At 38.6% G+C, this 23,961-nt stretch overlaps 1 protein-coding gene across 14 annotated transcripts in view; it reads right to left on the bottom strand.

The window, feature by feature from the left end:
* Positions 1-23,961, bottom strand: part of R3HDM1 (R3H domain containing 1) — a 163,054-nt gene that overhangs the window by 102,835 nt on the left and 36,258 nt on the right. For 5 of the 14 annotated variants that reach the window (XM_013969934.2, XM_013969941.2, XM_013969947.2 and 2 more), the window contains exon 1: positions 8,567-8,738. The exons of 3 other annotated variants lie outside the window; for them this stretch is intronic. The gene's annotated coding sequence lies outside the window, so the exon portion shown is untranslated. Of the gene's footprint in view, positions 1-8,566; positions 8,739-16,237; positions 16,423-23,961 lie in introns of those variants that run through there. 6 more of the 14 variants (XM_018062300.1, XM_018062308.1, XM_018062303.1 and 3 more) reach the window with 2 other exon arrangements.

Genomic DNA, 23,961 nt, shown 5'->3' with positions numbered 1-23,961 from the left:
CTTTTAATTTCATGGCTGCAGTCACCATCTACTGTGATTTTGCTATTAGCCACTGCCTATATATTCTGCCTCTAGAAACAAGGATGTTAATAGAACAGAAAGTAATTAACTGGGGAGACCAACTAGATACAGAGGTTGATACAGATACAGGTTGCTGATGCTACTGCTGTAAGTCGCTTCAGTCATGTCCGACTCTGTGCGACCCCATAGACGGCAGCCACCAGGCTCTGCCATCCCTGGGATTCTCCAGGCAAGAACACTGGAGTGGGTTGCCATTTCCTTCTCCAATGCATGAAAGTGAAAAGTGAAAGTGAAGTCACTCAGTCATGTCCGACTCCTAGCAACCCCATGGACTGCAGCGTACCAGGCTCCTCCATCCATGGGATTTGCCAGGCAAGAGTACTGGAGTGGGTTGCCACTGCCTTCTCTGTCAGATACAGGTTAGGGATGTGATATCACAGGATTACAAATGACTGTGCAGATAACGCTTGCTATCCACTAACAGAGGAAACATCAGTTCAGTTCAGTGCTCAGTCGTGTCCAACTCTTTGCCACCCCATGAACCACAGCATGCCAGGCCTCCCTGTCCATCACCAACTCCCGGAGTCCACCCAAACCCATATCCATTGAGTCGGTGATGCCATCCAACCATCTCATCCTTTGTCGTCCCCTTCTCCTCCTGCTCTCAATCTTTCCCAGCATCAGGGTCTTTTCAAGTGAGTCAGCTCTTTGCATCAGGTGACCAAAGTATTGAGTTTCAGCTTCAAAATCAGTCCTACCAATGAATACCCAGGACTGATCTCCTTTAGGATGGAGGAAACATAAGAGGGGGGGAAAGAGGATTTGGTATAGAACAATCTCACTTCAGTTTTGTATACAGTATGTTCAAGGTGCCTTCAGGACATTCAGGGGAGAAATCTAATCAGGAGTTGTACCATCAGGTGTTAAGCAGAGAAGGAAAGGCTGATACTATTGACTGGGTAGAAGTGCTGAACAGATAGAAGTTCTGAATTATCAACCTAGATGTAGTTGCTGAGAAGCCACTGAGTAAGAAAAGAAGTGGACTTAGGATAGAATTCCTGGGGAATACCAAAACCTTAGAAGATGGGCAGGAAGGTGGAGAAACAAAAAGAGTGCTGGATCTGGTAACAAGGTTAGCATGAGATGCAAGCTAGAGGAAGGCTGTCAGGATAGAAAGCAGAGAAAGGACAGAGGGAAGCTGGAGTCTTGAAAAGGAAAAAAGGATGAGAATGAGAGGGAAAATCTGAAGTAGGAAGAAATGAAGAATTGGAGTCAGAAGAACAAATGAAAGGATAAGCCTTACAGGTACTTACCGTTCTCAGAAAAATGAAGAGAATGTGACAAGAAACTGAGGGAATTCATATCTAATACACACTTTCTCTATTTCAAACCTAGGACATTATGTGCTAAAAGTGAGGAAGTTGGGATAGCTGTGGACTCTTCGAAGAATGATGGGTGAGGATAAATATTGGAGTGAGTCTGTAGCGGGAGGCTCATTACAGCTGACTCCAACATCAAGAACTGTCTAGGCATAGTCCTTCTGAGGGGAAGTCTACAGATATCAAGACTACAGGTTTCTGGGATTCTTTAACTGAAGTCACTGCAATGGGAGTAAATGAAATGAGACAGCTCAGGTGCTACTGAACAGCCATTTCCAGATCTACCATTATAACATTATATGGTACAGGGCTTAAGAAGCCTAACAATGCCAATCAAAAGGTAAAAAGCTGGAGGCTAGGAATGCTGGAGTACTAAAGGAAGTCTTTCCATATTTTTATGTGGTGGGGTTCCTAGTTTGAGCTGATGCAGAGGCTAAAGAAAGTGTGTCCCATTAGAGAACCAAAGCAGGAGAGAAAAAGGGGAAGACAAACAGTTCAAGGTATATAAGGGATCAAGGCCAGTACAGAAGATTCTAGTGAATATAGTGCCCTGAAGACTAACTGTATCAGAAGCTCTAGGAGACAGGACTTTAGGCAGGAACATTAGCAAATTTATAGCAAGCACTAGCAAAAGTGGCAGTGGGCCAGAGAAGGACAAAAACTGAAAGAGCATCAAAGAGCTCTTGAGCATGAGCTCATGAGAGATGCTCCCTACGTTATGTGTTAAATGCAGGACTGACATAAACATATCAGGTTATAATAAGATCTCTTGGCTCATAGTAAGATCCCCTTTAAAGACCACATGGAAGAAAAAAGACTGGTGTTATCATTTGATCATGCTTTGGGAAATAAAGAACATTTGAAGGTTTAGATTCTTGGAAACTGAGCACAGATAAGAAGGATGTGAGAGAAGAAATTAAGATAATGGGCATGTAAGAAGAGAGAGTATAGATTTTTTGTTCCATACTGAGTTTGAATTGATTTTAACTCATTCTTTACATAGTATATTATCTACTGAGAGATGCTTTTATGCAATGAACCTGCTAAAGGGAACTATTTAAACGGAAAAACATCTGTTTATTCAACCTTGACTTATCTCTTGGAATAATGATAGCCAGAAAAGTAAATTATTACCCTAATACAGAACACCAAAGACACTATCAATATTTAAGATAATAAAATATTGTGTAGTAAAGAATTTGGCTGGCCTTTGTCTCTAGTTCCTGGGAGGCAGCATCTAAATTCTTAGAATTTGGGGGAATTCCCCAGCAGTTCAGTGGTAAGGACTTGGTGCTTTCACTGCCACGGCCTGAGTTCAATCTCCGGTCAAGGAACTAAGATCACAAAAGCCACATGGCAAGACCAAAAAATAAATTTAAATTCTTGGAAGTGACAGGAATACAGGGTACTGATAATTTATGTTATTGAGGTAACTTACGGTGAAGGCCCTACAGAACTGATGTGAAGAAGATGAGTCAAGATGGGGACTGGCCACACCTGAACGATTAACGAGATTAGAAAGTTGGGGCTCTGAGCCAACGTAATATCAGCATGACCTCTGGGAAGGGAAAGGGGTGGTAAGAGACTGAATTCAACTGATGGGCCAATGATTCAGTCAATCATGCTGATGTAATGAAACACTAATAAAAGCTCTGAAAACTGAAGCTTGGGTGACCTTCCCCAAACTGCAATATTCTGTCACACATCTGTACCGGAAGGGTAACACATCCTAACTCATTCCACAGAGATGACGAGGGAAGCTTTGCATTTGGGACCCTCCCAAATCTTTTGTATCTGTTACAATAAAGCTGTAATGGAAGTGCAGCACTTTCTTGAGTTCTAGAAGTCATTCTAGTGAATTTTTAAAACCTGAGGGGGTAAAGGGAACCTTCAAATCTGTAGCTGGCTGATTAGAAGTGAGGGCAGACTTACAGAGGACTATACCCTTAACCTGCGAAGCTTGGTCTAATGCTGGGTTACTCTGTGTCATGAGCCATTGCAGTTAGCAACCTTCTGCATAGTCTAGTCTCATTCATTACATTCTTACTAAAGTAGTTTGTGCTAGGTTCACAGCATGATAATACCTGTAGTTTACCGTTCATGAATAAAAGTGAATACTGTGAACATAATCCCAGTTTATTCAGCCATTCCTAATGCCATCAATGAAAAGGCGTATCTTTATATTGCATGCTAGGCCACTCCATCAGAAGCCTTCAGTCTTTACGGTATTTAAGCTAGACTCTAATGTGGTATTCCTTTACTCCTTCAGAACTCTTTCACTTGATTTATCCCCCCTCTGTACTACTAATATAACTAAATGAATTTATCTTGAATGTACTTTTTATCCATGGCTAGCATTTCATTCTTATCACTGGATCACAATGGAAGTTCTTTGAAGGCCTTAAAGGTATTAAGCTCTGTCATCAAAGAGTCTCAGCAGAATTCACGCTGCGCTCCTGGCACATTTATCTAATCCATCCAAAGGTTCTTTGATGGCTTAGTATTTCATCAACATGTGAAACTTCATTTTCTCTATCATTTGAATCAGTAGGTCTAACATGACCCATTTCCTCCTTATGACAAAAAATGTTTCCTTTACAAGATTTTAATTTAGGTTACAATTGGCAGACATTCTGTTTTATAACTACTAATGTGCCACCCTTCACTTCTTGAACTGCCAACTACATTCTTTCTAACAAAGGATCACAACCCTCTTTCAAGAAAGCACCTAGGGATTATGTTCAGGGGAAAAAAGGCTCAAAAATGTTTTATTTCTTTTCAGTCAAAGAGCATTTCATGGTCAGTAAAAATAGCTTAAAAACAGCTTGAGGTAGAACAGGTGTTGTCTTTCAATGGCCACCATCTACTGTCATACTATAAAAGGATGTGCACAACAAAGTGCAAATACTATTACAGCTTGGAGATGCTGCTGCTGGCATGCGTGAACGCCACCGAGAATCTCCTGGTCTCCAGAAATTCACACTGTCCCCTACATTTGTAGAATGAGCAGATACAGCTTCTATTTAAAGTACCTAATGCTCTGTCCAATTTAATTAGTTCAATTTCCTATGGCTGTGCACAAAATGAATAAATCCAGTCTAATACGTTTCAGATTGGATTTATTAATGGCTTTCTTTCATTATTCCTTGAACTATACCCACTACATCAAATTGTTTTAGTAGTTATTAATAGTTAATAAGTTTCTGTTGCTTTCTTCATAATTGTCACTGAAATTCAATGGGGCATTCAGTCTACAATTTTTGTTGTCATTCGTTGGCATTCAGTCTACAATTTCTGGTGTCATTCATTTCCTACCTGTTAAAAGAAGTTGTGGTTTAGCTAGCACTTTGAAAATACTGAGATAATAAAATGCTCTACTGTCTCTCTCTGGTGATCCTGTATTATGGCGAGACATCAGATATGCTTGGTAATCAGCACTGCATATGTTCAAACTACTTAGGAAAAAAAAAAAGAAAAGGCATCTGATTTCTGTGGATGTGCCTTCTGCTGAAGATAGAAACCATATACCCTTCTAAGTATTTGAAAATAACAGAAAAGAGAGAAGATGTCAAACCAGCATAATAGATTGAATAATGATTTACAGATACCATAAAGCAGTAATTCTTAATTATTTTTAGACTCATAAAAGGATCCGGCTTGAGAAGCTTATTAAACCCAAAGATTCTCTCTGCAGGGACGCAGCACTCAGACATGAGTAGGTTCATGGACAGTCTTCCATGTGGTTTTAGGTTATTTAGAAGCACATACATAAATCCTAGTTGGCATCTCTTGTTTTATATTTTATATATGCATGTTATATACAATATTTTTATGTGTGTTTTATATGAAATATAGAACAAGGATCGTTAATTAACATTCAAGTATAGGCTCGGGAGAAACACACACATATATCCACACATGCCCATGTATACGTACATACACACACATTTTACACAAACTCGTAAATTTCAAGTGAGAAGGTGGGGCTGGGTTGAGAGATATTAACTGGGCTTCAAGCATTTATGTAGTTACTAAAGTATATCTGAGGAATTCTAGGGCTTAGAGGAACTTGACTGGAAAAAAAAAATAACTGTATTAACTCTATTAAAGACATCTTATATCAATTAGAATGGGGGTTCCTCAGCTAGGGAGGTGTGAGAAGAAGATTTTCAGAGATGATGATTTTTTGGGGGGTTCTAGTTCACTCCTATCCCATGTCCCACATGACCAAGAATCTGATTATATAGCAGAGAAGAGAACTATGACAATCAGCAGAGGCACTAAGAGAAATGTTACATGATTTCACAGAAGGGAGAGTTATACATGAAGATGACATTTAAGTCAGCTCTGAAAACATTTTTATCTTATACATCTTACTTTGTGTCTTAAAGATATATAACTTGTTAGCTGAAAATTTAAGTATCTTCCCTGATAGTTCTATGTGAGTTATCACAAAACCACAGCGCCATTAAGACAACTATGCCTTAATCAACTTGCTATCTTAACCTGTTTTACAAAGCAAAATAAAAACAGCATGATGACAGTTGCTAGGTTTGTTTCTATGTACACATGTAAATGTTAAGTGAATTTCTGTTCCTCAGACCATTTTAAATACGATGATACAAGGCACAAAATCTTGAAAAAAATTTTTTAAATGTTAAAAATCTTTAAACACATGAGACTTCTCTAAGTATTTTGCTATTTTCTGTGACTCTACAATTATTTCAAAATAAAAAGCTGAAAATCTCATTGTACATTCACTGTAACACATTTGGAAAAATACAGAATGGTATATTAAAAAATATGACCTGGAACACAATTATGAAGTAGGTATTGTCTTAAGTTATCTTGAAAAGTGAAAATTTTAAAGGTTCTTTCTAAGAAAAATAGGAAAATTAATAGAAAAATCATTTAAGAGAAAAAGAATTCCCTTTAACAGTCTAAAATGTATTATCTTTGGAAGACAAAATACTTTAAATTACAATTTCAATATGCGATCATTTCAATCCACTTATAAGCCCTGAAACATAAATTTTTTAAAATTAAAGAAATTGAAGGGTAAAATTTGTTTGTTTAAAATATATTTAACTATTACTCAATAGTTTCTTTTTTAGTAAGTGCAGAGTTTAACATAAAGTGTTGCCAGTCACTGCTATTAAATAACCAAAGAACATTTAAAGTCAAGTGCAGATTTGGTTCCAATGAAAACTGAAAACCTGGACAATGAAAATTTGGAGAGTGTATGTGTATGAGTGAAGGTTGGATGGGAAAGAGAAAGACGGGGGGATAGAGTAGAGAAGGAAGCAAAACGCTAAGAGGGAGAGAGAAATGGAGGCAGAAAGACTAACAGGACAGCGTCAAGGACACTGGAGACACAAACAGGGACAGACAGGCAGGAAGAAAGTCAGGCACGGAAGAGTAAGGGAAGGGCGGCAGAGGAAGGGGGGGGCGGGGGGACAGCCAGAAAGCTGGAGTCAGGGGCTCAGAGCAGGGCACACCAGGCACAAAGGAAGAAGAGCAGGCAACATTAACAGAAAGGGAGAGGGAGAGACAGAGGCAAGCAGAGGAAAAGGGCGAGACAGTGGGGCAGGGAGAGAGACACCCACAGAGAGAGGGAGAATCAGGGGAGCAGAAGAGGAAAGGAAAGAAAGACTGACAGACACACAGAGAGGGAGAGGGACTCTGAGACACCAGGTGGAGACGCACAGGGAGGGAGACAGACTGAGACAAGGTGAGAAAGACTAACAGGCCAGTGGAGGGAGAGGAGGGAAAGGAGGGAGCAGAGGGAAGAGAGAGACAGAAGAGAAACACTCAGAAAGTCACTCACACATGCACACACACACACACACACAGCGGGGCAGGGAGCAGAGACAAAAGGAAACCTAAAGAACAGAATAAATGAAAAGGGGAAAGACAATTAAAAAAGAGAAAACCAGAATGCAACAAAGGATGGATAAAGCAGTCGTAGGTAAGAACAGAGAGTATGAGCTGTTAATTTTCATTTGTTTTTTCTTTCATTGTTCAACATAAAATTTAAAACCTGAAGCATAAAAAAGAAATGACGACTGAAATTCTCCTGGCATTAGACTGAAATAATGTACCTAGTAAAACTCCCTAAATTTCATAATAGCTATTAATACTTTCACAATTCTAATTACTTACACAATTGGGAATCAGAAAGAAACAGAAGAAAAAGGAATAATGATATTCAGCAATGCAAAAAGGCCATTTAGTGACTTTTCTCCTGTCTCCTCTAGAAAAAGATGAGTTATTTCTCAAGATCCAAATAATTGATTCTTATTGGGGGGGGGGTGGTTGAAAACAATACAGCAATTCCAAAAACTGTTAACATTTTGGCTAAACCCAGGAAAAAAGCAAGCGAAACTCAAAAATCTTCCAAACAAGTCAATTATATACTAATGGACATATTTCAGTTATTCAGTATTGCCCATATGGTGGGATTTCAGTTTTGAAGAATCATAACCTATCGAGATAAATGTCAAAGTTTTTAGACAGTATGATTAGAAATCAGATAGTTCTCAAAAATTACAGCTTGGTTAGCATTTGTTCTCTTTTGCAATGTGATGATTGATTACGCTAATCAGAGCAATGACAAATCTATGTTTTCCTGCTATAAGCACTTTAAGAACTATTCTCTCTCTCTCCCGAAAAGGAGTACAAAAATTTACATCGGGTTTGAAAGTTAAGGTTCTTTGTTTTATAATTTCCAAAGTCTCATCCACACTGTACTGGTTACATAATGAAAAATTTTAAATGAAAAAGCCACACAGCATGTCTATTTTGAGATGAACCTGAAAGAGAAGACATCTTCCTGACTGACAAACTGTTCTGTTACACACAATATCAACAAGCACTCAGGTAAACCATTCTATCAACAAGGTGCAAAGAGTATCACAAATTTGGGGGTTACGGGACAAAAAACTTGTACTATTACTGAGAAGCAAATGAATCCTACTCCTCATTCTACCAACCTTAACAAACATATCTTTACAAAAAGAAACAAAAACCATTTAAAACACAAGCTCTTGTGTTGGATTTTATCACAAGCCCCCAGCAAAATTAGGGTACTAAGTGAACAGGAATAACTCTTCATACATCTGATTTACCTTTTGTACACATTATTGAATGAATTAAGAGTCACATACCTTCATCGTATTGGTATTTGCTTCATCATACAGAGTGAATGAAGATGTACTCGCCATAGTATCATCTGTAAACTGATGCTCTGCATTGCTCCTCTACAGAGCTCAGTGCACACACAGCCGGCTGATTAGTCAGGCATGGGAGAGTGCTGCGGGAGCGCTCTACAGCACTTGCAGAGGACTCAGACAATAGAAAGTCAACAGCTGTATGTTGTGATGTCAGTAACACTCTAGCCAGTCACCACCCAGAATATCTGAAACGGATTGGAAGCTATACTGAGCTCTTCATTAGCAATTCAGAAGCAATGATGCAAAAGTCTATGAAACTGTGAATGCGCTAAGACTATCAGGATTTTTTGAGATTTCTCGCTATTAAATTTTTGTTGCACGCTGATGAGAAAAGTTGAGATTATTATATTTTCCAGAATTCCCTTAAGAACAAAACGTATGAAATCTAGGCAGTTGATACATCAGGTTTTTCATAATGCTCTTTAACACTTCTAATGTCACTAACAAAAAGCCTTTTAAAAAAACTCAAAGACAATCTGCCCACAAAAGGTGACATCCCATGATGGTTTCTCATCTTCAAACTGATTTAACTGTCGCAAGGAAACAAAATGCATTAAGAGCATAATTCCTTATTTCTTAATTTGTTTCTGCTAAAATTTAAATGAGCTGGCTTCTTCTGGCAAGAGCATTACTTCTTCACACCGACAGATGGAGACGGCAATAGAACTGTGGTCAGAAGACAATTCTGCCTTGCGTCAGATGTCTGTTGTCTATATTAGCTCAAGTGGCAGACTTTAAAGAACGAACTGAAAATATCGTTCAAGAACCAAGAAAGACAAAATACTTTCCATAAACATGCGGGGGTACTGCAAGGATCCTACCAGACATTTATTACCTGTACTATTTGAAGAAAAAAACGTATACCACTAACCAAAAATAATTTTTTTTCTCTACCACTAAAATGGTTAAGTCTTATAGAGTTTAATGTATCAGCAGTGCTCTGTATACAAGCTTGCTGCTGCTGCTGCTGCTTACACGTTCAATTATGTCCAACTTTTCCGCAACCCCATGGATTGTAGCCTGTCTGGCTCCTCTGTTGATGGGATTTCTCAGGCAAGAATACTGGAGTGGGTTGCCATTTCCTTCTCCAGGGGATCTTCCCAACCCAGGGATCGAATCTGAGTCTCCAGCTTGGCAGGTGGATTCTTTGCTAGTGAGCAACCTGGGAAGCCGTATACCAGCTTAGGAAATAGAAAAATGAAAGACACTGTAACTATGATACTGCTTTCAATAGGCTATATTTCAGACTTATATATATAGATTTAAGTTTGTAATACATTTAAATCCGGCTTCCCTGGTGGCTCAGACGGTAAAGCGTCTGCCTGCAATGCGGGAGACCCGGGTTCGATTCCTGGGTCAGGAAGATCCCCTAGAAAAGGAAATGGCAATCTACTCTAGCACTCTTGCCTGGAAAATGCCACGGACGGAGGAGCCTGATAGGCTACAGTCCATGGGGGTCGCAAAGAGTCGGACACGACTGAGCGACTTCACTCACTCTATATATAAACCCACAAAACCTTTCCTGACTATTCAAAGGTATTAAGACAGGGATTCTTGTCTGAGACGTTTTGCATTAATTTACTTAAAGTTTCCCAAAATACCTGTTTCCTCAGTGTACAATCCTTTACCAAGTCATATACTTTTTGCTACTCATCTGCATGTAAGAGGTAAAAACCAAGTACCAGCCTGGGTACCAAAACACATATATCCAAGTCCCTAGCTTTTCCCCAAATGGCTACTGCTTTCATTAAAACATACAAGTGATATTTTCTCAGATAAAACTTTGTTATTTTTGAGAGATATACATTCAAGGCAACACTCCTTAAAAATCCTAACAAAAGCTCTTGTTATGAAACAGGAAAACAAACTGAAATGCAGAATAATGAAGGAACCCAACTTCATTGCAGCAAAATTAAACTGAATATTTCTACTAGCCAGAAAGGTCAGGATAAAACCACTTGTATATATGGATGCTATTTCAAATGATTCTATTTATCTTTGAGCTTTGGAAATTGTTTTATTGCTGGTTGCTAGGCTGTATCTGACTTTTTTTGCGACCCCATGGACTGTAGCCCACCAGGTTTCTCTGTCCATGGAATTCCCCAGGCAAGAATACTGGAGTGGGTTGCCTTTTTCTTCCTGAGGCTATCTTGTAGATGCAAGGATCAAACCTGCGTCTCCTGCACTGACAAGTGGGTTCTTTACCACTGAGCCACCAGAGAAGGCCTTGGAAACTGTTAGGTCTTATAAATTCAAGTAACTCTGAATTAATGAAAAATCATAATAAGGAATATTTTAAAATGTAGTTTCATTACTGTCAGGTAGAGGTCTCCCTCTAACTCTAAAAGAACTTAGCTTTCAATAGTGAATTCTATCAATAGTGAACGCCTAATTTCGGAACAACCTATAACGTGCTAATAAGACACAAAATCTTCAATATTTTCTTTGGATACTATATCATTAATTACATAAATTAGCTTTGTTGTACCCTGTAAATGTTCAATACAAATAATAGTGAAATAGGTTTAAAAAATGATTCTTATAATACCTTGCGACTGTGCTTAAAACATGGTACCAAGATCAGGTAACAAAGAAAGCTTTCAAAGAATAAATGCTCAATAAAAACAATACGAATTAGGGGCTTCCCCGGGGGTCCAGGGGTTAAGAATCTGCCTCGCAACACAAGGGACACTGGTTCAGTCATTCTGGTGCAGAAGATCCCACACGTCCTAGGGCAACTAGGTTCATGCGCCACATTACTGTGGCCTGTGCCCCAGGACGAGAAGCCACCGCGACAAGTCCATGCACCACAAAGAAGAGCAGTCCCTGCTCGCCTCAACTAGAAAAAGCCGGGACGCAGCAATGAAGAACCACCATAGCCAATAAACAAATACATCTTTAAAAAAAAGGAGTATGAATTAGTAAGATTTAATTTTTCGCTTGCATCTCAAGTTTCATTCTGTACATTTCTGAACGCTCAACAACTTCCACTGCAAAAGCATAAGCACACTGACTCTATTAACAGTGTGTAACTATAGTTATAACGTAAAAACTTAATTCCCAACCGAATTAAAGGAACTGGGGCAACTATGGGACTAATAACAGAAATTTAATTTTCTACATCTAATTACTGACACTGCTGATAAACTTTCTTAATTTTTTTGTGCCTGAGCTCTTAAGAGGTGACTTTTAAGAGCTTGACCTTTAAAGGTGAAAACAACATTTGAACCTAATTCTCTCACATATTGCCTAAGACATTTTAAATAAAAAGAATAAATGACTACCATAACAGGAGACACCTTATGGGAGCCAACTTTAACATTTTCTTAGAAGTGGCAAATCAGTATTTTTCAATCTCCAATATCCGATTCCAGCAAAGACTAGGAATAAATGACAAAAACCTATCAGATGAAAGATTGTTATTGAACCAAGATAGTCTTTGATTACTGTTAACTTTTTTTTTAGTCTTACATGAATATGTTTATCATAAGATGCCGTTAAGTTTTAATTTCAAAGAGTAAAAGTTAAACCAGCAGACTCTACCTTACCCAAGTGAGCAACTTTAACATCACCAATAATAGGACAGGCTAATATAATTAGGGACCAAAAAAAAAAAAAAAAAATCCCACTCATATAGTACTCATCTGAAAATATTTAAATGTAATCTGTCATGATAAAACAAATAAATGTAGACTGTGGACCATTCTACAAGACAGTTAGCTTGAAGTCTTCAGATACCAATATTATAAACGGAAAAATAGGCAAAATTATAAAAGACCAGAGAGATGTAACAAATATAAAGTGGTTTGACGATTTCTGAGTGGTCTCAAGATTTTTCAAAAACCTATAAAGGATATTAACTAATAACTGGGGTAGCATGAATGTGGTTGGTATATTAGATAATAATATTATAAATGTTAAATTATGGGAGTGTGATAAAAATATGAGCGAGTGAGGTGAAATGTTTAGAACTGGTAAAGCCAGAAGGCTATTTGGACATTCACAACACCATCTTTAAACTTTCCTGTACAACCTTTTCCAGCAGTCCTCCTTTTCTCTAGCATTTTTTATTCATTAGGATAGTTCAGTTCAGTTGCTCAGTCGTGACTCTTTGCGACCCCATGAACTGCAGCATGCCAGGCCTCCCTGTCCATCACCAACTCCCAGAGTTCACTCAAACTCACGTCTATCAAGCCAGTGATGCCTTCCAGCCATCTCATCCTCTGTCGTCCCCTTCTCCTGCCTCCAATCCCTCCCAGCATCAGAGTCTTTTCCAATGAGTCAATTCTTAGCATGAGGTGGCCAAAGTACTGGAGTTTCAGCTTTAGCATCATTCCTTCCAAAGAACACCCAGGACTGATCTCCTTTAGAATGGACTGGTTGGATCCCCTTGCAGTCCATGGGACTCTCAAGAGTCTTCTCCAACACCACAGTTCAAAGCATCAATTCTTTGGTGCTCAGCCTTCTTCACAGTCCAACTCTCATACATGACCACTGGAAAAACCATAGCCTTGAGTAGACGGACCTTTGTTGGCAAAGTAATGTCTCTGCTTTTCAATATGCTATCTAGGTTGGTCATAACTTTTCTTCCAAGGAGTAAGCATCTTTTAATTTCATGGTTGCAATCACCATCTGCAGTGATTTTGGAGCCCCCCAAAATAAAGTCTGACACTGTTTCCACTGTTTCCCCATCTATTTCCCATGAAGTGATGGGACCGGATGCCATGATCTTCGTTTTCTGAATGTTGAGCTTTAAGTCAACTTTTCACTCTTTCTTTCACTTTCATCAAGAGGCTTTTTAGTGCCTCTTCATTTTCTGCCATAAGGGTGGTGTCATCTGCCTATCTGAGGTTACTGATATTTCTCCCGGCAATCTTGATTCCAGCTTGTGCTTCTTCCAGTCCAGTGTTTCTCATGATGTATTCTGCATAGAAGTTAAATAAGCAGGGTGACAATATACAGCCTTGAGGTACTCCTTTTCCTATTTGGAACCAGTCTGCTGTTCCATGTCCAGTTCTAACTGCTGCTTCCTGACCTGCATATAGGTTTCTCAAGAGGCAGGTCAGGTGGTCTGGTATGTCCATCTCTTTCAGAATTTTCCAGTTTATTGTGATCCACACAGTCAAAGGCTTTGGCATAGTCAATCAAGCAGAAATAGATGTTTTTCTGGAACTCTGCATTAGGATAGTAGTCTTAGTGTAAAACAGCTAATCTGATACTACAGCAAGTTTCTATCACATGTTACTTGGAAATAACCAAACATTAACCTTATCTAACCTGTTTCCTTGTGAGCTCTTACTGGATCTGATTAATTGCAAAGGTGGATAATATAAACATAAAGGGATTGTGTCCCTCATGGAATGGACTCCTTATTTCGTAAAGCATGAAGTTTACTCCTGGACTGCTTTTTCCACAGTAGTAATGAGTCTCGTGACCTTACTACTTATATTTAGAAGTCACGCAAGCATTTTTAACACTCAGTGCACCTGAGATTTTCCCCAAGTGAAAGTATTTCATGATTTAAATGTTTCCTGTCTGTTAATACATGTGCAGTTAACATTAAAAATATATAACTTATATTAAGTGCTTCAGAACTGATCACCTAAGATGAATATTAATATACTTTTATTTTCTACTAGTAAGATAAAATGTGATATCCTGCAGTATGCCAAATAGTCATTTGCAAATATTAGGTATTCCTCATGGCAAAAACCTTGAAGGAAACATTGCCCCGTACCTCCAATTTTAAAGTTGAAAAGACAGAGGTATAAATGGATCAAGTGATTTCTCCTGTGTAATGTTAGACCCAAGTTGTGAGGCTGGCTTTATAGTCTACAGCCTTTATTCTTAATTGGTACACTTGGTACACTATTTCTTCTCTCTGTAGAACTTAAGGATAAACAAATATTGGCTCAATTATGAAAGACCTTTAAAATCAAACATTACAGTTTAAGTGAAAAGATTGTTAAAAGGAAGAAATACACCAAGAGCTAGGGGATATATACTTATAAAGCACTCAACTATTATCTCATTTAATACTTTCAATTCGGGGGGAAATTCAATCCACTGAGATAATTCAATATCACAACTTAGCATCAACATAATTCTCACAAATCTAAGTTAAAGATAATAAGGCAGAGAAGTTAAGAATGTAAGCTAGGAGATTCTTAGAATAATCTAGATATAAGATGACCATGGTTGGGGTAAAACGAAGATAGTGGAGAGACACCTCAAAGCAAAGTTTGGCTAGTCATGAATGACTCATGAAAGAGAGGGCTAAGTCAAGGATAATCCAAACACTTTTAAAAACTGGGTAACTGAAAGAATGTTATGAAAGAACCATAAAGGTATCTACCATGGGAAACTGGTCTAGAGGCAGAAAAAAACCACTGGTTTCTCATCTACTCTTGGCTGGATGCTGAGTCGCTTCAGTCGTGTTCAGCTCTTTGCGACCCTATGGCCGAAGGCTGCCAGGCTCCTCCATCCATGGGATTCTCCAGGCAAGAAAACTGCAGTGGGTTGCCATGCCCTCCTCCAGGGATCTTCCCAACTTAGGGATCGAACCCACATCTCTATTCTTGGCTACCACTCACCAAAAGCAAACAAGCAAGTAAACAAATAAATAAACTCAGTTATCCTCTTTACTTAAGATGTCAAAGAAGATTTGAGAATGGTAAGGAAGAACTGAGACACTTCCCAATTACAAGAACTGAATCAACCTTTAATAACCAGTGGAATATCCAAAGTGCCAGCCTCACAGACCTCCATAGATAATTACAGAAATAAGGCATCAAGACAGTTAAAAATAAAGTGACACAGTCCATGGGCAGGAATTGGGAGTCATGCTTATAAGGTAGGATTTGTGAGAATTTCCCTGCTATGAGTCTAGTGGCAAACAGGACAAACTGCCCTCAACGATCTTCCAAACTTTCTAAGTATCTTTGAATTCTACCTCCACTGGCAATATCCTAATATAGGCAAACGTTATCTTCTGCTTGGATTTCCCCATGAGGCTTCTTACTGCTCTCTAACCTTTAAAACATGTTAAGACATGTTCAGTCGCTCAGTTGTGTCCACCTCTTTGTGACCCCATGGGACAACAATCCACCAGGCTCTTCTGTCCATGGAATTTTTCAGGCAGGAGTACTGGAGTAGGTTGCCATTTCCTCCTCTAAGGGATCTTCTTCACCTGGAGATCAAACCTACATCTCTTGCATCTCCTGAATTGGCAGGCAGATTCTTTACCACTTGTACCACCTGGGAAGCCCTATTAAAAATGGTCTTGCCCCTTTCTAATTTATTCTTTATACCACAGATGGTCTAGAGAAAGATACAAACATTATTTTATCAGTGTGGTAAATGCCAGGACAGGGGAAGAAGCATTCAAGTGGGCCTTGAAGACTAGTTCTGGAGAGGCAGAGAATGTTTTGTGGAGGAAGTGACATTTAAGCTATCTTTTGAAGGAATCTGCCAGATAGCGAAGCAAGAGAAAAGTGGGGGAGAAGCAACAATATGAGTGAGAGCCAAAGGCAGAGGAGGAGTGAATTTGGTGCATGGTAAGCAGCTCGGCAGGGCAAGAACTGTTAACTAATGTACAGATCTTACTTAAATTCCTTAAGCCAAAGAACTCTTCAGTTTCCCACCGACGTCTTCTTCCTGCTGGAGGATGCGATCTGGGGTCTCACGCTGCACTGTCAGTCTGCTCACTCTCCTCCAGCCTGGGACAGCTCCTCACCTCAGTCTTTGTCTTTCATGACCTTTACTCTTTTGAAGAGCACTGGTCAGTTATTCTGTAGAAGGACAGCAATTTAGGCTTACCTTGTATTTTCTCCTGATTAGACTAGACTGAGCTCATGCATTTCTGGCAACAACACCAGAGAAGTACAACCACCCTCAGTGCATCATAACCAGGGTATACATGATGTTGACAAATTTTACAACTGGTGATTTTTATTTTGGTTACTTGGTTAAAGTGGTGTCTGCCATGTTTTTCCTAAAGTTACTATTTTCTCCTTTGTAATTAATAAGCATCTTGTGGGGAGGCATTTTATGACTTTGAAATATCTTGTTTCTCATTATAATTTCTCTAATTTTAGCACCCATTGAAAGTTCTTGCATGCAATAATTACTACAGTGCTGTTTGCCTACTGGTTATTTTAATTTCCCTGGAATTCCACTGTGAGAAAGTGCTATCCCTTCTCCCAATTTATCTATTTATTTGTATGTATGAGAAACGTATTTTGTTGTGGGTTAAAATCCAATAGTCCCATTTAAAAAATGACTTTCTGGTACCATATGATGTTCCAGCCTTATCTTGTTATTTTCCCTACCCCAGCCTCAGACTCAACCGTTTCTCCCAGGAACCACCGTTCCTTTTTCTGGAAAAAGCTATTTGGAGAAGATCTAGGCATTAACATGTTTACTGTTACTAGGATCTCACTGCTTTTTGCCCCTCTCAGGACAGAACCAAGACATGTACATATGTGTACTAACATACATATTCACATGTCTATATTTCTGAATTCTGCATCTGCATATATATGAAAAATCATGGGTTCCTATGGATATCTCCAACTCCAAAGAAAACAGGGTTCATAATTGCTTATTTCCTTATCTGTAGCTTCCTTATCCAACATAGAAAAACTGTACATTCATTATCTGTTGACACAATATATTCACTTATTTGTTCAAACTCAGAGATAGTTTCAGAATTCCTAAACAATACTTCTGTGGGAAACACTTTTACCACACAGAGTACAACATTTGTTCTTTCAATCTTTAGCCCTCTAGTATATAATCCGGGCTTCCCTGGTGGCTCAGACAGTAAAGCACCTGCCTGCAACGCGGGAGACCTGGGTTCGATTCCTGGGTCAGGAAGATCCCCTGGAGAAGGAAATGGCAATTCACTCCAGCACTCTTACCTGGAAAATCCCATGGATGGAGGAGCCTGATAGGCCACAGTACATGGGGTCGCAAAGAGTCGGACATGACTGAGCGACTTCACTTTTAGTATATAATCAAAACTGTATTTTCCAAAATTACTTAGTTCCTTCCTTCCCCACTCAGGTCAGTGATTTTGTTACTCATTTGTAATACAGTAAGTTTCATTTGTTAGTGCTTATATTCCATTTTAGAATCACCACCTACCAAATACACATCCAGATTGACTTTTACTTATTTTTGGAGGATATGTGAAAAATTAAGAGTTCTAAGAGTCAGAATTAGACAAAAAAAATGTTGTTCCCCTTCCTCCCCAGGGTCTTGTTTCTACTACTGCTGATCTTTCTACCCCATTTCAACCCCCTTACCTATAGGAAAGCAATTTTATTAATTTCTGGTTTATCATTCCTGCACTATTTTGCAGGAATAAGCAGATACATGTATATATCGATGTATCTCCCTTCTTACATGAAGAGTAGCCTACTACAGATACTATTTGTAATTTACTCTTTTCTCTTAATTGCACCTTAACAGTGCGGAGACTTTCCTCATTTCCTTACAACTGCATAATCCTTCACTGTGCAGCTGTACCATAATTTATGCAGTCATTCTACTGTATGAGCATTTAGGTTACTTTCAATATTTTGCAATTACAAACACTCCCCAAATGAATAAATGTGTGCATATGCAAGGGTGTCTTTAAGAGTCACAGTGAGAAAGTCTTTTCCTAAACTAAGGTTAAAGTAAAAAACTCATGTTTTCTTTTAGCAGTTGTATAGTCTCTTTTTTTTGGCCTGCAGGATCTTAGCTGTCCGACTAGTGACTGAACTAGGGCCCTCGGCAGTCAAAGAGTGGAGTCCTAACCACTGGACCGTCAGGGAATTCCCTATCTTGTGACTTTTTAAAATAAAAAATTGTTTTCAATAACCATTCTCAACCTTGTTATCTTACTTTGCATATTTATACTTTCTTCCTTTACATGATCAAGGTAGCTAGTGATTTGTCTAATTTGATAATTTTCAAAAAAAGTATAGATTAATTAGGTCTACTGGTTTTCCATTCTCTACATTACTTGCTACTTTCTATCCTTATTATTTCCTTCGCTGTACTCTCTTTAGGTTTACTTTGTTGCTGTTTTCCTAGATTTTGTTTTGAGCTAGAAATTTACCTCACTTATTTTCATCTTTACAGATAAATCTGTTTATTGCTATGAATTTTTGGTTTGCACACTACTTTATCAGGATGTTTTACAGATTCTTATTTTAATGGTGCCCTCTTCTGTCAATATTGCGAAGTCCAGGTATTTCAGCCAGTTGTTTTATTCAGAGGGGAGAAGTTGGTTACGAATCCAGTTTTGTGGTTCTCTGTCTTGCTGCATTATGAATTCTCTCCCTTTGCTTTATTCCCCCTTCACCTGCTGAAGGGTACTTCTCTCTTTCTTATGTGCCTTTTTGTCTCCTCTAGAAGCTATGTATTTTGAACGCTGCCACTTCGAACTGCTTGTGTTTTCAACTCCCTTCCCTAGAGTTTCTCCTGTTCCACTCTAGATTTTTTTTTTCTTCTAGAATTTTTCAAGGTAAACTTAGTCCTTCCGGCTGAGGGTTCAGATCAAGCTTAGCGTCCCTCTGTTTTGCCGCCTCCTTTTTTTCAACTGAAGTATAGCGGATTTACACTATATTATTTTCAGGTGTACAACTGTTGATTCAATATTTTAATAGATTATACTCCATTTAAAGTTATTAATGGCTACATTTCCTGTGCTGTACGGTGTATCTTTGTTGCTTACTCATTTTATATATAGCAGTTTATATCTCTCAATCCCCTGTCCCATTATCACCCCCTTTTCCTCCCCTTACTGGTTACTACCATTTGTTTCTACATCTGTGAGTCTGTTTCTGGTTTGTTATATACATCTGGTTTGCTTTATCTTTTAGATTCCAAATAAGAGATTATTTATCTTTTCCGGTCAGACTTCTGTAACTAAGCATAACACTCTTTGGGTCCATCTCTGTTCTTGCAAATGACAATTTCAGGCTTTTCCATGACCGTGTGCGTGTGAGCTCAGTCGTGTCTGACTCTGCCGACTCCATGATCTACAGCCCGCCTGGCTCCTCCGTCCAAGGCAATTTTCCAGGCAAGAACACTGAAGCGGGCTGCCATTCCCTTCTCCAGGGGATTTTCCTGACCCAGGGACTGAACCTGAGTCTCGTCTCCTGAACTGGCAGGCAGGTTCTTTACCAGCTGAGCCACCTGGCTGACCACCCCCACCTGCCCCCCGCCTGTTTTTTTGGCCTTTTTTATGGCCTTGCTTGCCACAAAGTTTTATGGCAGGCAGGAATGGAGTAAGAGTGTGAGAGATCACATGTAGAATTTGGTGAATTTTTTTTGGTTTGTTTCAAGTTATTTTGAAGTTTTAAATTCTCTGAAATTACGCTATGTCTTTAAAATTTTCATTTTACAGTTCTATTTTTTGAAGGAAAATTGGGAAGCCGTAGCTAGAAGACCATCATTGTCTTCAGTTATCTGGAAGTCCTTGACATTTATATTTGGTAACAGCTTTGTTGAGATATAATTCACATATCATATAATTTGCCTATTTAAATATACAATTCAATAACTTTTAGTACATTCACAGAGTTGTGTAATTATAACCACAATCAATTTCAGAATGTAAAAATCGTCCCATAAGGAAAATCTGTACTATTTAGTTTTCATCTCCTAATCCCTCCATCCACCACCTACCCCTAATCTACTGTTTCTATACATTTCCCTATTCTGCAAGAGGTAGTTTTTGATAAAGTCATTGCCTAACTGCATAATGTAATTAATAACTACACCCCTCCCTGCTGGCCCGAAGTTTTCTATCTATTTGGTTATATGAACCAATTTTCCAGGTGCCCAGGTGATGGACACCTGGGTTATTTCTTTTAGCTACTATGAATATGCAACGAACAGTCATCATGAATTTTTGTGTGGACATATGTTTTCACTTTTATTGGTTATATACCTAAGAGTCAAATTGTTGGGTTAAATAGTAACTATATTTTCCCAAGTGGATGTACAATTTAAATGCCCACCAGGAGTGTGTGAGGGTTCCCATTTCCTATATCTCTGATAGTATTTATCATTGTCTTTTCAATTACAATCATCCTAGTGAGTATGAAGTGGTACCTCTCTGTGCTTTTGTTTTATATTTCCACTGATGGCTAATGATGTTGAATATTTCTCCATGTACTTATTGTCTGTATGCATATCTTCTTTGGAAAAACCTCTGTTCATTCAGATCATTTACCCATTTTAAAATTAAGTTATGTGTCTTTAACTACTGAGTTGTTAAGAGAATTTTTTATGTATTTTCTGTATATAAATCCCTTACCAGATAAATATTTCAAATATTTTCTCCCTTTCTAGGTTTTTTCTGTTCCATTTCTTAGTGGTGTCCTTTGAAATAAATACAAAACTTTTAAATTTGATGAAGTGTAATTTATCTATATTTGAGAAACAATTTCCAAAAAATAATTTATACTACTGATTAACTTAAAAATACATACTGATTCTAGAAATTCCGGTAGTATGAATATGTTTTAAGTAACAATGTATAGTCATCTTTGGGCTCAAAAGAAATGAGTCAAAGAATGCTAATAAAGTATACACTGACTTTTTTTGAGGGGTAGAGAGGTAGTTTTTTATAAAGTCATTGCCTAAACGAGTTTTCTCAAAGGACATATATGACAAAAATAGTTTTGATGGTAAAGAATTCGCCTGCAATGCAGGAGACCTGGGTTCGATCCCTGGGTTTGGAAGATCCCCTGGAGGAGGGCATGGCAACCCACTCCTGTATTCTTGCCTGGAGAATCCCATGGACAGAGGGGCCTGGCAGGCTACAGTCCATGGGGTCCCAAAGAGTCAGACAGAACTGAGCGACTAAGCACAGCACAGCACAGCACAGCACATGTGTTTAAATAAATTTATTTTTAAAAAGTTCTGAAAATGAGACAACAAAGTGGAATCAAAAGCCAGGGGACTTAGAATAATGAAAATACACATCTGATATCATGTAAGAGCAACAAGGCCTCTGGCAATGCTGGCAAGAAGCTTTATTATACAACAGTGTCTGAAAATTACTTAATTTCTTTCTTCTCATGCTTATTTCTACAACTCTGGGAGAACCACAGAGCTGTGAAGGGAAATTGGTTCTTATTCCTTGAGTAGTTGTGGGATGCATAATGTACTACACCCCTCGCCCTGCCCCAAAGTTTTCTCTCCTTTTGGTTATATGAACCAATTTTCCCAGTGCTGATCACTCCCTTCTTAGCTGATAATTGGGGTTTCCCTGGTGGCTCAGACAGTAAAGAATCTGGCTGCAGTGCAGGAGACCCAAATTACACCAAACAGACTTCTGAGGGGTGGAAGGTAAACAACGACGATGCAGTCATCTAATCACTAACGACAAACAAAAGATAATTCTTTGCCAAGGCAGCATCACAATCATCATCACGTGTGCAAAGTAACACTTTAGAAAGTGCTTTATGATCCTACATAACATTCAGCTCACTTAACTCATTAACAAAGACAGAATTAATCCAGAATCAAATGGTGGGACACAAGCTTGAGTGGAAGAGGGTAAGGATAATAAGGATAATTTAATTGCTATATCTTAGAATGACTCATCTCAAATACCCTATTGAGTAAAAGAGCTGTTAACAATTAACAGTGAGAATCAAATTCATCAGCTGAGGAACAGATTCTTTTCATTCTTGAACAAAAACAACAAAAGAACCAAAAGCTAACACTTTACTATGTGATAGGTAGGTTCTAAGCATTTCCTATGAGGCAAGTAGTATTAAGTATCCTTATTTCAGAGTTGAGAAAATGGAGACACAGGTAGATTAAGTAACTTGCCCAAGGGTACACAACTAGTGAGCTGAAGAGAAGAATCCGAGTAAGCAGTCTGGCTCTAGAGTTCATGAGCTTAATCACTTTGACATATCACCTATTTGTATAATAGGTGATATTGTATAATATTTAAAACGTCTTCCACATTCTGAATTAGTTTAGCTAACAGACATTACCACCTATTCTTACTTGCTCCTTTCTGTGGTACAGAGTAGAGCAAGCCTGGTCCATAAACTCAAGAATATCAAGCCAGCAGAAATTTAAAAACTAGCATTCATAGTAAAACCTACAGGACTTGTGAATGATCAGATTAGGTGATAGAGAAAATACAATGCTCAAGTTTCTGGCTTGTGCAACTAAGTGTACAGAGGTGAACTTTGTTAAGATCAGGACTCCTGGGGAGGAGGTAGAGGAATGGAAAGTCTTCCCTTTGCTGTCTCCTTGTACATTCTTTGGCTTTTAAGGGAAAAGACACCCCAGGACTCAGTGGTTAGACCTCTAATCTCCTTGACCTGGTTCCTTACATGCAAATTGTTCCCTTAGCAGCCAAGTGATAACTCCTTAATCTTCCTCTCTAACAGGTGACCAATAATCCCTTTGAAGAGGGTTCCTTTTAGTGAAAAAAGTAAATTTAAGGATTACTGTTGGGACTTCCCTGGTGGTCCAGTGGTAAGGAATCTGCCTTCCAATGCAGGGGATGCTGGTTTGATCCCTGGTCAGGAAACTAAGATCCCATAGGCCATGCGGCAACTAAACCCATGCACCACAACTAAGACCTAATGCAACAACAACAACAACAACAACAAATTTTAACTGTTAAACTTACATCAACCCCGAACTACATTTCAAAGAAAAACAAGAAGAAAAGAAAAACACAGGAAAACTCCATCCAGAAATGAGACCAGTTGAGGATTCTTGGGCATGGTTTAGCTTTTCAATGAGAAGAAGCTGTTATGAATACCATGCCAATTTACACACTTAATTAAAAGTAAGAAGAGCTAACTTTCCTTTTTTTTTTTTTTTTTCAAAAGAAAGGTATAATAGCTGCATCTTGCTGTACCCTGGGATATTCACCCTATTGGTATACATCAAATGTGGCAGCATTTCAGGCAAACAGGGAGCCCCCTGGCCCTCTCTTCAGCAGTGGTAAAAAGACTACACTTCGGGAGTGAGAAGCAAAGCTTATGTGTATGTCCTTGTGCACACACAGGATGCAATTATCCACACTTGGGAATAAATCTGTAAACATGATTCCAGAGTTCAATAGTATCCAAAGAACTTGAGTATATAATCTAAAGCAGTGAGTACTAATTAATTATAGTGAGCCCACTGGACCAAGTCTACAAAGAGAAGCAGGATTGTTAGGCTGCAGCATGGATTACCAGACTATGGGCTGCAAAGTACTACTGTACTGCTAAGGTATAGAAAAGGACTCTTACATCCACCTACATCCAAAGCACTATTACTCATCTTTTTTGAACTTAATAAGAAAG

This window comes from Capra hircus, chromosome 2 (assembly GCF_001704415.2).
Source record: "Capra hircus breed San Clemente chromosome 2, ASM170441v1, whole genome shotgun sequence".
NCBI classification, from domain to species: Eukaryota; Metazoa; Chordata; class Mammalia; order Artiodactyla; family Bovidae; genus Capra; species Capra hircus.
Note: the sequence above shows the minus strand (reverse complement) of the source record. Positions and strands in the feature narration are given on the sequence as shown.